At 36.8% G+C, this 15,741-nt stretch overlaps 1 protein-coding gene across 17 annotated transcripts in view; it reads right to left on the reverse strand.

Annotated features, from left to right (window-relative positions):
- The window catches only part of Wnk1 (WNK lysine deficient protein kinase 1), a 142,879-nt gene that overhangs the window by 75,203 nt on the left and 51,935 nt on the right, over positions 1-15,741 (reverse strand). The gene's annotated exons all lie outside the window — the stretch shown is intronic.

The raw sequence follows: 15,741 nt of genomic DNA on the forward strand, positions 1-15,741 counted from the left end.
ATAGCTGGATTAGTACCCTTGGATCTCCTCACTGCCAAAGCCTAAATCTGAGATAACTGGATCAAATAACAAGTATAACATCCACATGCAGCACAAGGATTCCAGACATTTATGTAAAGCCCTGCAAAGTGCAGTATGGGGATCTTATGCATGAACTTGTGTTATCTATACTCATAAGATTGGTTTTTTAATTCATGGAATTTTTGTTGCTTTTGGTTTTGGTTTTTTAAGATAGGGTTTCTCTGTGTAGCCTGGCTTTCCTGGAACTTGCTCTGTAGACTAGGCTGGCTCCAACTCAGAGATTTGCCTGCTTCTGCCTCCTGAATGCTGGGGCTAAGGGTGTATACTGGGATTAAAGGCATGTGCCACCATTACCTTGGCTAGGGATTTTTTTTTTAAATACCCAGGGAAAAAAGTTTTATAAGAACAAGCAAAGTACAAAAAATGTTACTATCTATCTTTATGTCTTATTTTTGGACTCTGCTACTAAGTACCACTCATTGTATAAAGCAAAATGTTAAAACTTTAAAGTCTGTGTTACCTGTGAAATGAAGGTATTATCTATTTATCGCGATACAAAAATTAGAATGAAATAGTCTATTTAAGGGACTTTTGCAAGGCAACTGACAAATTTAAGGAAATATCAGCTTCTCCTACCCAATTTAGGGCTTGGCTTCATGTGAATGAAGCTTATTAAACACATTTAATTTAATACAATTTGTATTTATACATTAGGGACAACTAATTTTACCACTACTCATGTTACAGTAATATTATTAATAATATCAACATCCAACAAGTGCTGAATAGTAAGTATATAAGCAGGACCTTTTTTTTTTTAAGTTTTATATGTCTTTCTCAATTAATCCCTTAGGCTCAGAGGAATTAAAAAACTCGCAGCTAGGTTCACAGCAAGGAAACATTCCTGGGATCTGAACTTAAGCAGATCCAAACTGTGGTTTTCTCACTCTTTATAGTCTGTACTCATGTATTTATTTCACAAATACTGGCTGAGTGCTTACAACTTGCAAATCACTGCATTGCAGATAAGTCTTCATTCTGTACTGTTGGCTCCTATTATTTGAAAATAGTGCCTTATTTTTTAACTGATATCCATTCTTCATCATAAGATGAAGAACAAAGGGCCTGTGTCTTTTGTTACTTTTCTAGAGGACTGCTTATGTTTGAGGCAATAAATGGCTAGACAATACAATAATATCATGTAATTATATAAGCAATAATGATCACTGTTAAAGTAACCTCATTGAAATATAGTATATAAAACAAATTCAAATTAGGACATTAAATTTAAAAAGGCACGTTGTGATAAAAGCCATGAAAAATAAAATGAAGGTGGAACTATGTGTGTGTGTGTGTGTGTGTATTTCCCCCCTCCCCCAGACAGGGTTTCTGTGTAGCTTTGTGCCTTTCCTGGAACTCGCTTTGGAGACCAGGCTGGCCAAGAACTCACAAAGATCCGTCTGCCTCTGCCTCCCAGTGCTGGGATTAAAGGCATGTGCCACCACCTCCTGGCGTATGTATATATTTTAAGAACTCTTTAAAAAAGATAGGTTAGTAGGGAAAGCCTTCCTAAGCATATTAACTGTGGTGGGTATTGTGTTCCCTGAAATATTGTGTGTTCCCCGAAATAAACTTATCTGGGATCAGAGAACAGACAGCCACTAGAACAAAGCCAAAAATGGTGGCTAAAAAATGGGAAGAGTAAGCCATAAACAGAAGTTGGGTGGTGGTGGTACACACCTTTAATCCCAGCACTTGGGAGGCAGAGCCAGGTGGATCACTGTGTGTTCAAGGCCACTTTTGAAACTGCTAAGCATGGTGACCACGCCTTTAATCCCAGAAACCCAGCCTTTAATCCCAGGGAGTAATGTAGAAAGTAGAAAGATATATAAGACATGAAAACCAGGCACCAGGTTTAGTAAAGCATGTAGTTAGGCATAACTGGAGAAGTATTCAGGCTTTGGAGCAGCACAGTTCAGCTGAGATTCATGTGGAGGAGGACTCAGAAGCTTCCAGCCTGAGGAAAAAGGATCACCTGAGGAACTAGCAAGGTGAGATAGCTGTGGCTTGTTCTGCTTCTCTGATCTTCCAGCATTCACCCCAATAACCTGCCTCGGGTTTGTTCTTATTAATAAGAAAGCTTTAAGATTCATGTTACAATTAACATTAAAAGAAAAGTTCTGAATGCATTACAGGTATGATATTTATAGTGTATTATCAGTGCATTTATTTCTCCAACTATTAAACCAGTCTGCATTTACTACTTTCATATCAGCACTTATACAGGTTAAAATGCCTTCATATCATAATTGACACTACAGTATTAGTTAATTCAATATAACAGTTGATTTAAGCTGGATCTCTCAGACCAGAACTCTTGATATTTTCCAGATGTGCAATTGTTTAATGATCACCTAGAATTTCATAATCTCTTATAAGCAACAGATAAATAATAGCATCTACTTGCTCTTCCAAATCATGGGTAGTGGAAGAATTTAACTGTATATCCAAGTGTTAATGGAATACACAAACCACTCAAACCTCTATCTTGTTCAGTGCTGTAACTATTAAACAGCCAAATAACTGAGAAAATAGAAGGAAAAAAAAAAAAAAAAAACTCATGCTCACTTAGGAAAAAAGAAATGTGTTCTTGAGAGGAATAAGAAATAGATAATATCAAAACAGAACACAGAACATGTAGCAATGCTGGTATGACTTTCTTCCATTAATCCTTGGGGTGCTACTGGTAAAAAGTGCCAGCAACAGGACTGAAAAGATAGCGTTGTGACTAAGAGTAGAAACTTTTCCAAAGGCCCCAGGTTTGATTCCCAGTCCCAACATGGTGGCTCATAAGTCTCTACTACAGTTCCAGGAGACTTGAAGCCTTCTTCTGGCCTCCCTGGGCACCACGCACACATGCGATGCACAGAAAAACACATACAAAGAAAACACTCATGCAGAACAAATTAAAAAATTAAAAAACAAAACAAAACAAACAAACAAACAAAAAAGAGTGCCAAGAAAACTAGGCTGTTGGTTCATTTCTTCATATAAGATTACTGTCTCAGGCCAGGCGGTGGTGGCTTATGTATTTAATCCCAGCACTCGGGAGGCAGAGCCAGGAGGATCTCTGTGAGTTTGAGACCAGCCTGGTCTACAGAGTGAGATCCAGGATAAGAACCAAAACTACATAGAGAAACCCTGTCTCAAAAAACCAAAAAAGATTTAGTTTTCCCCAGGGAAGAGCACCACATCCCACCCTACCCTGTGGTGATCCAGAAACCATATATATACTGATATATATTACATGGACTGAGTAATTATATTTATTAATATGAGTATATATGCATATATTCAGGCACATAGATTTTGAGAGATAGCAATGGGTGAATGGGAAGGGTTGGAGGGAGGAAATGGAAGGGGAAATTATATAATTGTATCAGAAATTTTAAAATGTATTATTAAAAAAATTACCTTCCTGTATACCTGCTCAGATCAAATTCTTGTTTTAAACATACTTTCTCAGGAATACTATCTTTGACTCCTAATTTCATTATGTGTATATATAATATCCATTTGGTTTAGTGAATGACTATTTCAACATGCCTACTGTTCCTAGTATACTATAAAAATTCTAGAGACTATTAAAGCATCTCTTACTAATTGCTGTGTCCACAACACACAGAAGATACAAAAAGGAGGTAGAGGTATGGTTCAGTTGGTAGAGTGCATGTCTATCTAGCATGCATGTAGTCCCAAGTTTGATCCCCAACATGACAGCAGCACATGCCATCCTAGCACTCTGGAGTTGAAAGCAAGAGGTCAAGGTCATCTTTGACTACATTGCAAGTTTAATGAAAATCTGTCTCCAAAAACTGGACAAGGTAAGACTAGGTGTGGTGGTACACACCACCTTTAATCCTAGCACTCAGGAGGCAGACATAGGCAGATCTCTGTTACTTTATGCTAGTCTTATCTAAAAAGTAAGCTGAGGGCAGCTTTATCTCAAAAGAGAGAGAGGTGGGGGAGAAACAGGCAAAAGAAGGGAGAGGAGGAGAAAGAGAAACAATTAATTGATGTTATATACTTAATTATGAAAATTGAATTTTGAAAAACCAGGCATGGTAGCTTGCCTCTGTAGTCTCAGCACTTTAGACGCTAAAGCAGGATTGCTATGAGTCTGAGTCAGCCTGGGAAATACAGGAAGACCCTGCCTGTCTCAAAAGACAAAACAACAAAGAAACTTAGAAGTAAAGCTCATGGTTCATGTGAATAGAATTCTGGGATATTTTGGCCTAGGAAGGCAAGTCCAAGAGTCTTTGTAATCAATTTCTGATAGGTAGGACATAAATAATAGACCTTGACTAGAAACCAAACATTGAGAACTGGTGCAGTGTATGGTGTTAGGAAACTATAACCTCTCTGAATGGATAACCAAACATCAACATGTTTCCTTAATAAGCACGTAATAGGTAAGCAGAGTATATTAGTATTTTAAAATTAGTTAAATTTACACCTGAGGCAGATTTAAAAGAAAGACTGCTACATCAATCTTATTTAACAGTAGTCACTGTTGCTTATATAATTACCTAAAATAATTGTTGTGTAGGCATTTATTTAAATGTCCCCACATTAATATCAGAGCCTCATATACAAGCAATCTTTTATTAAAGTAACAAAAGACACAGTTCCCTTTGACATTTCACTGGAAGCCATAAAATAAGAATATCAGTTAAAAACAAGAAAGGGAAACCCTGTCTCCAAAAAAAAAACCAAAAAAAAAAACAAAAAACAAAAAAACCCACAACAAATAAATAAATAAATAAAATGAAGAATTAAAGAAATAAATAAAATAGAAAGCAAAATAGTTTTTCCAAACATATGAACCGCCAGTTCAGAATTAAAGACTACAGATACTTTAGAAGTATATTTGTAGGGTTGGGGGTTTAGCTCAGAGGTAGAGCGCTTGCCTAGCAAGGCCCTAGGTTCGGTCCTCACCTGGGGGTGGAGGTGGGGGTGGTGTATATTTGTAAAGACTAGAAAAAAACAAAACAGATTAATGTCACCAGTAGTATCCTTTGGAATTAAGGATTATGACATAGTACCAGCCAATTTACCTTGTAAGCTTTATTATAGGAATGTTAAGTCCAAAAACAGCTTTGACAAGATGTTATTTTAAACAGAAAAACAACAACAACAAAGCAGCAGAGCAATTTTCTTTTCCAAGAAGGCAGAAGCCTCCCTTCCTCAGGAAATTGTTTTAGAAAAATTATCTTAAAACTTGTGAGGGTTACTAAATAAAATATGGTTTGCTTTTACCCTCAGAAAACTGAAGATAGACTAAAAAACTATTAAATCCCATAGTGCCTACCCTCACAACACAGAAAGGAACTTTATTCAGAAATTACAATTTTGAGATTTTAGAATCTGTACAGTAGCAAGAGAATGGATAAAGGTTTCAGATGCCACCTACCCTTGGAATTTTCACTGTTAAAAGTTAATTTTCTACTTTATCTGTATCAATTTCCCTCCATTCTATACTTTTTATTCTATACCTGTATGTTGTTTTTGTTTGTATGTCAGTTTCTATTTACTGCAATGTAACTTCATTTTAATAGGATAAAAACATTTCAAGAATCACTTTGAATTTCATTTCTCCTTTAGAAGATAATTCTCACAAATTGGCCTAGTATCTAACTTTTAACTATAACTGGGATTCCTTTAAGTGAAATTTGTTTTTCAAAATATTGATAGTCTATACCATGTTGTATGCTATAAAATAAATATAAACAAGTATTTAATAAATCAAGCTCTAAGAAAATGAATGACTTGTAAAATACTACTTACATCATTCTTCATGTTAGTTATGATCTGATTATGTCCACCTAAAAATTTGATATTAAAATATACACCCAACAAGATGGTATTCAGAAGTACAACCTTTGTATATGGTTAGGTAATGAGTGCACGAAATAATCTTAATAAACAATAAAAACAATCTTTCACCAGGAAAGGACAATGTGAAAAGGCACTATGCATGAAGAATGGATCTCCCATAGATACTGAAGCTGAAGGCATCTTTATCATGAAGTTACCAGCTTCCAGGAATTGAGAAATAAACTAAATAAACAAATAAATAAACCTGCTATTTTTTTAATCCACCCAATTTGTGATATTTCTATTATAGCTGCTCGAAAGATTAGAACATTAGGGACTGGAAAGATAGCCAAGTGGGTAAGAGCACTAGTTGTTCTTCCAGAGTTCTAGAATTCATTTCCCAGCACCCACATGGGGGTTCATAACTATCTGTAATGGGATCTGATGCCCTCTTCTGGCATAAAGGTGTACATGCAGATAGAGCACTAATATACAAAAAATAAATAAAGCCCTGTTTCAAATAAACAAAAAAAAAGGGGGGGGGTTGGGATTTAGCTCAGTGGTAGAACATTTGCCTAGTAAGCACAAGGCCCTGGGTTTGATCCTCAGCTATAATAATAATAATAATAACAAAAATAAAATCTTTAAAAAAAAAAAAAAAGATTGAAATATTCTTCTTGATCCCTCTCCAGGAAGAAAACTATAGATTCAAGCAGTTTAATGATAAAAGGAGGAAAAAACAAAAATAGAACTATGGGGAAACAAAAGCTGCTCAATATTATACAATGGAGTATTTATTATTCAACTGTCAAAAGAAATGAAGTACTGATACATTACCACATGGATGAATCATGAAAACATTATGCTAAGTGAGTAAAACAAGAATATTGACATTAAATGCCCCGAAAGACAAATCTAACTTGGACTGGAGGGTAGAGGAAAGGAGATGACTGTTACTGCACAGGGAGTTTCTTTTGGAGAATGGTGAAAAACTCCTGGAACTTGGTGATGAATACACCAGGAATATTACAGAAATCACCCAACTATATTCTTTAGCTTCTACATGTATTCATATTTGCTCAATTTTAAAAATCTGTTCAACAATTAAAAGCAGACTGATAGCTACAATTACAAAGAAATAGTTGTAATAGTCTAAGTTCTATTAAATTTAACAAAACACTCTTGTTTTATTCAAAAAGATTTTATTCTCAACTGAGCCGGTTTAAAATTGATAAAGATATTAAAATGATGGTTCAACTCCAGAAGACGGTCTAGAAATTTTCAGAATTAATAATTTACATAATGATTTTCTTTCACATGTTTCACATGTAGAAGCCAGGCATCGTTTTACCTACAATCTCAATAGACAGGCAGAAGCAGGGGAACTGAACATTCAAGGTCAGTTCTTCAAAAACACTGGAAAGCTCTTCCTGTAAGTATACAGGATAATACATTCTAATTCTAATTTAAAAAAAAAAAACCATAACCATCTCTTTTTAAAATTATGATTATTTACAGAACTCTTTGGGTAAATTTTTTTAAAACAAAATTTTAGTGATGTATTTAGACAAATACTAACTTCTTTTGTTAAAAACATGGTAGAGTAAATACTTCAGAGGCTTTGTGAATCATAAAATCTCTGCCATTACAATAAGAAAAGTCATTAATAATATGAAAGAAAGTCAATACGGTTGTATTTCAACCCTGTAGGGTGTTAGGAACCTGAGTCTTCTGCATAAGAAATATCAGTTATGAGGGGTTTTTTTGTCAGATATTATACAGCTGTATTCAAATTGTTTTATCTTCCCAGCCTAGTAAAACTTTTATATAATGTTTTAATACCCACTCCTCAAGTTAAACACTTATTCACACAAAGGCCCCCTCCTTGCTGCATTCCAGGAATCTGATGGTTTGGAGCAATGACCCTTTCCTCTTCGTTTCCTGTGTGCCAATTGTTAGTATTCTGACCCGCCCCTTGGGGACCTGGCTCTGTGTGCTCCTGACACCATCCAATGTTCCCTTTCAGAAGAAAATTCCTCCCCTTTTGCTCTCTCCTGCCCTTCCTCCCTTCCCCGCCATGAGGAGTGCACCCTTGCCCCCTCTACCTGCCCCTCTTTTCTGTCTCTCTCCCTCTTTCCTTATCTTTCTATTATAATAAACATCTCCACATGGATGCAGTGCATGCAGCCCACAGCCATATCTGCCCAGCATGTTTCCCTCACCCATGGACCACCCTGGCTTGGCCAGTCAGGGCTTCCCTTGTGCTATATCATTACAATTCTTTTAAGGCTGTCTAATTGAATTAAGACTAAGGTAAAGTCAAAGTCATCACCTGAATTAGATAGAATAAAAGCCAAGTATACTTACTGTCTCAAGATCTTTTCTTGATAAAGAGTAAAGTTTGCTCTGTCCAGACACTTTAATTGGAACTGTGATCTTTTTCTTTGCAACCCTGAACTTATTTCTAATATAATGGAAGAGCAGCCAGTGCTCTTAACCACTGGGCCATTTATCTCTCTCTCTCCAGTGCCCCACTTTCTATTTTTATGCATTGTGTGTGTGTTCATGTGTCCCATTCTGTTTTACTAGAGTTTCTTAACAGGATCTGGATGAAGGACCACTTACAAGAGCATGAGCTCCAATCAGTGGTTAGACAGCTGAAGAAAACGTGTCTCCCTTCCCTAGTGACCATTAACTCCCTACAGATAAGATACTCAGGGACCCTCCCCCCAAACCCCAGCTACTGTAAATCCTTCCTCAAGAAGAGACAGATATTGGTAAACACAACTCCAATGGAATCACTAATGCTAATGCAAGATATCAACATGCTCCAAAGACAGTGTTCCACCTCCCTCAACTACTTCCACCTGCTTTTAAATTCTTTCCATTTCCTCTTAGGTGATAAGTGATAGTTTTCCCAATTATGGCTGAACATTCAACATTCCCTTATTCTTATAACAATGACCAATTAGAAATCTCAGCAATTACCAATGACCATTGTAAAAGTGCACTGTTCTAAAACGGTCATTTATTTTCTTAACTGTTAAATATAAAGAACAAAAAAAAAAAAAAAAACAAGAAGGAAAACCCTCTTAAATCCATCTACTTCCTTTTTTTTCCTAAGACTCCATACTTCCACACCTTCAGTCATTTCCCTCATTAGTTGATTACTATGATAATCATTTCCCATTTCCCTTTCTCCCTACATAGCCCAGGTTAGTCTGGAACTCATAATCCTCCTGACTCAGCATTGTGAGTGCTAGTATATACCACTGTATCTGACCTTCTCAATAGCCAACCTTTCAACTGTTTTTTGTTTAAGTTGATTTGGTTTTAGTTTCCCTACTCTGCTTTTAGCGCTTCAAATCTACATACAGAATAATCTTTATAAAATTTAGGTCTGCTTATATGATACCTACCTGTTTTATAAATGCTACAACAATTCTGCCAGTACTCTAGAAGGAAGTCAAAGATTTTCATTCACTCTTTACCTCATAACTTTTTCTTTTCCTATTTGAAAAATCAACAGACATGAACAACTACAGTTCTTTTTCAGGTAATACTTAGGGCTGTGTAGGATCTTTAATGGTCATTCTCCTAATCTGTTCAACTCAATGAGGTTCTCACTGCTCCTATGTGCTTTAGTTAAGTATTTAATATTAGAATAGCTGTTTTACATTCTATAGTCCCTAAGTTGTCTGTTGCCCTATTCCAAGAAAGCTTTTTAGAAACAAGGACTACACTTAATACCAAGATTTGTAAAAGTCTGGAATACAGAAGGGACTCAAATATTTGTTGGCAGAAGAGACGGCTCAGCTTGTGACCAAACCTGATGACCCAAGTTCTATCCCCTAGATATTGTGGAAAGAGAGTCCTCTGACCTCCACCCATGCATGCTGTGGCATGGATGTACATATGCACAATACAAATAAATAAATGTAATGAAACAAAAGGTATGTTGTGGTTCTAATCTCCCTACCATATAATGTGACTGTGATAAATTTATACCAATTGTCAGCTTGACAGGACCTAGATAGAAATACCTTGGAGACAAATACCAGGGAATGTTTGTGATTAGATTACCTGAGGAGAAGACCAATCTTAAATGTGGGTGGTGCCATTTCTCTAGGCTACATAAAAAGGAAAAAGTCTGTTATTGGTATGTAAAATGCATACATTGGTGAAGTATGTCGTACTATGTAATAAATTATCTAATTCACCTATGTAACAATTAAGACATACAGATCAATAAGGGTTTGGGGGCTGCAGAGACAGCTCAGTGGTTAAGAACATTGTCTACTCTTCCAAAGGATCAGGGTTCAATCCCCAGCACCCACTTGGAGCTAACAATTGTTTCTAACTCTAGGTCCAAGGGGACCTGATACCCTCTACATGCTGGCCATATATATAAAATAAAAACAAATCTCAAAAAAATATTTATCTGGGAGGTGGTGGCTCACACCTTTAATCAGAAATCCCAGTACACAGAAGGCAGAGGCAGGCAGATCTTTTTGAGTTCAAGGACAGCCTGATCTACAGAGTGAGTTTCAGGACAATCAGGGCTACACAGAGAAAACCCTGCTTCAAAAAACCAAAAAGTTTTTTGAGTTTTGACAAATTCTCGTGTGTGTTGAATCAAAGGTCAACTGATTTGGCAGAGAGGTGTCAAAACCATTTAAAGGCATAAAAATCTCACTGTGTTCCATAAACAGTAGCAGAACAATTGCCACAGGCAAAAGAGTGAAGTAAGTGAGGGACTAGGGATGGAGCTCAGTTCTCAGTTTGCTTGCTTAGCAGGTATGAAGCCTTAGATTCAATTCTCAGTACTACATAAACTGTGTATGGTGGCATATCATCCTTGCATAATTCTAGCATTCAGAAGGTGAAAGCAGGAGGATCAAAATTTCAAGGTTATCCTCCATTACACAGTAAGTTTCTTATGTAATTTGGACTACAAGAGATGCTACTTCAAAACAAGGCAAAACACTAGCCCTAACATTAACCCACTTTAAGCACCAACCTATACAAGGAGGATAGTAAAGAATTACAACAGATTCTAGCTACAACCCACTATATCTCCTATTTGGTTGATTTTAATACAAGATTTAAAAAAAAAAAAGCCTTAATGTTTCTCTTTATACTGGGTATTACTTTTACTTTTGGCTTGTGTGTATGTGGTGTATGTGATACATCCTTTTAAGTACAGAGGTGTGCATGCCCATACACGTACATGTGGAGGCCGGAGCACAACACAGGAGTCTTTATCATCTTCAACTTTATTGCCCTGAGACAAGGTCCCTTACTGAACTGGAAGCCTGTTCTTTTTGCTAGGTCAGCTCTGGCATCTGGCTACCTCCACCTCTTGCAGAGAGAATGTTCTTACCCATTTAGCCAACTCACTAGCCCATTTTTACTTTTAAATTCCTATTACCTTTTAAACAATTTTTCCTTATTTTGTATTAAATTTTTTATCCCTTGAGATGCTCTTTCATCACATAATTTTTCTGACCTCTCTTTTATTTCATTCTTTTATTAATTTTACTTTTTGTTTTAAATTTTATGATATATTTTACATTTTTCATCATTTCTATGATCACTGATGGCACACTGCAGTTTCTGTTTTTGTTCTTTGGTTTTTTTTCAGAGCCGAGGATCGAACCCAGGGCCTTGCGCTTGCTAGGCAAGTGCTCTACCACTGAGCTAAATCCCCAACCCCAGTTACTGTTTTTGTGTTTTATTTTTTATTATATTTCTGTACCATTTTTTGACATTGCTGTTATGGCAGTTTGATTATTCTTTTCTGAAAGCAGTAAGTTTTGGGAAGTAAGCCTTTAAGAAAAAGCTACCAATAAATGAGACAACATAACTGCAAAACATCACGTTGAAATAAAATATGAAAGATCAAAGCAACATAATGCCTCTTAAAGTGAAATGGTTGAAATTCTAGACAAAAAATTCTAAAGTCTAGATTTGATTTAAAAAAAATCTCAAAGATGATTTAAATAAAAAAATAAAGCCAATTTGAGACTTCAAAAAAATTCAGCAACTTGGACAGTAAACTAAGCAAAAATTGTGGGAAAAACAAAATAAATAAACAAAACCCACCAGATGTTCTGAAAATAAACACTTCCAAAAAAAATCCAACCTAAAAAAAAATAATAATAATCACTTGCTGGTAACCCCAGACTTCAGAGACAGAGCCAAGTGGATCTCTGTGAGTTCAAGGCCAGCCTGGTCTACAGAGTGAGTTCCAGGACAGCAAGGATTACTCAGTAAAACTAAAAATCAAAAAAAGAAAGAGGAAAAAAACAAAAACAAAAAAAATCAATGGAGAGGCAAGCAAGATGTCTCGGTAGAGGAAAGGTGCCTTAGGCTATGACAGACAGAACATGAGTTTAAATTCTTGGGGCCCATGGAATCGTCAAGATCCAACATGCACAAGCTGTGCTCTGACCTCACCTGTGCTCTCTGTTAAATACACCTGTACATAAGTACACACGTATGCACCATAATAAAACATAAAACAAATTAAATAAAAGCAATAACTCCGCCAGGCAGTGGTGGCGCACGCCTTTAATCCCAGCACTCGGGAGGCAGAGCCAGGAGGATCTCTGTGAGTTCTAGAGGCCAGCCTGGGCTACCAAGTGAGTTCCAGGAAAGGTGTAAAGATACAAAGAGAAACCTTGTCTCAAAAAACAAAGAAACAAACAAACAAAAACCTCAAAAACTAGGTGGAAGGAAAAATATTAGTGATTAAAGGCAATCACATAGCAATAAAGAAGAAAATCCTATGACCGCAAGATTCAAGATGTCTGGTAGAGGATTAAGAGACCAAACTAACAAATCTAGTTATCGTATGAACTGAGATATAGATTAAAGCCATGGTAAATGTCTGAAGTTACTTTTCTATTGCTGTGATAAAACACCATGACCAGGATAACTTACAGGAGGGTTTATTTGGAATATACAGTTTCCAGGGAGATAGGAGTTCATTACCGTCAATCATCATGGTTAGGAACATTGCAGCAGGTCCTGGAACAGAAGCTGAGAGCTCACATCCAGATCCACAAATAGAAAGCAGAAAGAGCACTCTGGGAATGGCACAAGTTTTTAAACCTCAAGTTTGCCCAAAATGACATGCCTCTATCAACAAGGCCACACCTCCGATTCCTCCCAAACAGCTCCACAAGTGGTGACCATTCTCATTCCAACCACCACAGTAAACTTCGTCAATAAAATTGCTCCTAAATCTAGTGAGGAGGATAGACATCCAAGTAGAATCTCAAATAGATATTACCAGAAAAGAACCTCAACATATTATATGATAGTTAAACTATCAACAGTTTAAAAGAAGAGCTGGAAAGATGGCTCAGTAGTTAAGAGCACTTACTGGTTGCTCTCCTACTCTCACAGAATTTCCAGGCTCCATTCCCAGCATGCACACAGCAGCTCACAACTGTCTCTAACTCCAGTCCCAAAGGATCTGACACCCTCTGCTGGCTTCAAGGACTTGTACACATGTAGTACTCAGCTATATATGCAAACAAAAGACCTATACACATAAAATAATTTTTGGGTTTGTTTGTTTGTTTGTTTGTTTGTTTTTGAGACAGGGTTCCTCCTCTGTGTTGTTTTGGTGCCACCTGTCCTGAATCTTGCTCTGTAGACCAGGCTGTCCTCGAACTCACAGAGATCAACCTGGCTCTGCCTCCTGAGTGCTGGGATTAAAGGAGTACACCAACTGGCCATAAAATAATTTTAAAACATTTTTGAAGAGTTTAGAACAAAAGATATTTGGAAGCTTCAAGGGTGAGGAGTACAGGTTATTTAGAAAGGCAAACCTATCAGAACATTTGTAGACTGCTCAGCAGAAATCATAAAAGCCAAAAGAGGACAGACTGATGTTTAAACATCTGCCAATCAAGATTACTACATCTACCAAAGTTACCTTTTAAAACTGAAAGAAAGGACTGTAGAGATGATTCAATTGGTAAATGCCGTACAAGCATGAGAACAGTGTTTGGAGCCCTAGAATCCATGCAAAGAACTGTACCTGGTGTTTTTTATAATGGGGGGTGGGGTGGGAGTTGCAGGGCAGGACAGATTAGGGAGAAGAGCTGAGACAAGCACATTTATTTGTAGGGTTTACTGGCCACTCAGTATAGGCAAACTTGCAAGTTCAGTGAGAGATTTGCTCCCCAAATTTTTTTTTGATTCACTCCCCCAATTTTTTTTTTTTTTAATGTATGTTAGTTAAGGCTGGAGAGATGGCACAGCAATTAGGACCATTTACTGCTCTTCCAGAAGACTTGGGTTCAGTTCTCAACACCCTTATCACTCAGTTCCATACTGCCTAACTCCAGCTTCAAGGAATCTGACATCTTCTTCTGGCCACAGCAGATACCCATAAGGAAGGAAGGAGAGAAGGAGGGAGAGAAGATAGATGATACAGTAACATAGCAAGTGCAAGGCCCTGGGTTCGATCCTCAGCTCCAAAAGGATGATGATACAGTCACATGGAAAACAAGTCAACTGAATTAAATGGTTATTAGGAGTTAGTGTGCTACCCAATAATTCTACTCCTACTTAAAAGACCAGAAGAGAAATTAAACAACAGATTACTAATCAAATCCTTGTACATGAACATTCATAGCAGACTATTCACAAAACCCTTAAAGGCTAAACAGATTAAATGCCCAAACAGATGAATGCTAAACAAACTACACTGTATACACACAATGGAATATTACCACTTAAAAGTAATGACAGGTATAAGGTATACCTAACTGGTAAATCACCAGCCCACTATGTACAAAGCTCAGAGGGGTTTCATTGTGAACACTATGACCCTCAAAATGAAATAAGAATGAGAACGATGAACTTTAAAAAAAAAACAAAAACAAAAACAAAAAAACCATGCTGACGCTAGTTACAAAAGGCCACATACTATTATTTCCTATATATAAACTACCCAGGAAGGTCTATAGCTATAGAACATAATTCATGTTTTTATTATGCAAAATCTTTTTCCTGCTGGGTGGTGGTGGTGGTGCAAGTCTTTAATCCCAGCACTTGGGAGGCAGAGACAGGCAGATCTCTATGAGTTCAAGGCCAGCCTGGCTACAGAGAAACCCTGTCTCAAAAAACCAAAAAAGAAAGAAAGAAAAAGAAAAATCCCAACTAAGACTCTTGACCTGGTATGTATGTGTATGTACACAAAATATCACGCAAAGATTCTCTAAATTTAATAAAAACAATCAGTACCAAACATCAGAATAACAAACTTGCAAAGAAAATTCATTGCAAATGATCTTTAAAGACTACCAAAGCGCTGGGGAGTAGTGGTGCCCACCTTTAATCACAGCGCTCAGGAGGCAGAGATAGGCAGATCTTTGTGAGCGCCAGCCTGGTCTACAAAGTGAGTTCCAAGACAATCAGGGTGGTTACACAGAGAAACCCTGTCTCAAAAAACAAAAGAAGAGAGAGACAGACAGACAGACAGACAGGCAGACACTACAGCAATAACTTCAACAGAAAAGTGAACCTGCAATTGTCTCCTGAACCCATCACAATATCTAACATTCTCCCTGAAAGAAAAAACAAAACAAACAAACCAAACTAAAAAACAAACAAAAAAACTAAAACCAAATAACTCCTCTTTATACTTAAGATCCCAATGAACCTTGGACACTTCTATATCAATTATCTATTATACTCTAACTGCTGTAATATTAACCTATACCTTCTTGCTGCTTTCAAAAGTCTTCAATTGAAATCACCTTTAAAGCAAGATAATAGCAATACAAAATCATGCATCATAATTAAGAATTCAGATGAACTATT

This window comes from Onychomys torridus, chromosome 3 (genome assembly GCF_903995425.1).
Source record: "Onychomys torridus chromosome 3, mOncTor1.1, whole genome shotgun sequence".
NCBI classification, from domain to species: Eukaryota; Metazoa; Chordata; class Mammalia; order Rodentia; family Cricetidae; genus Onychomys; species Onychomys torridus.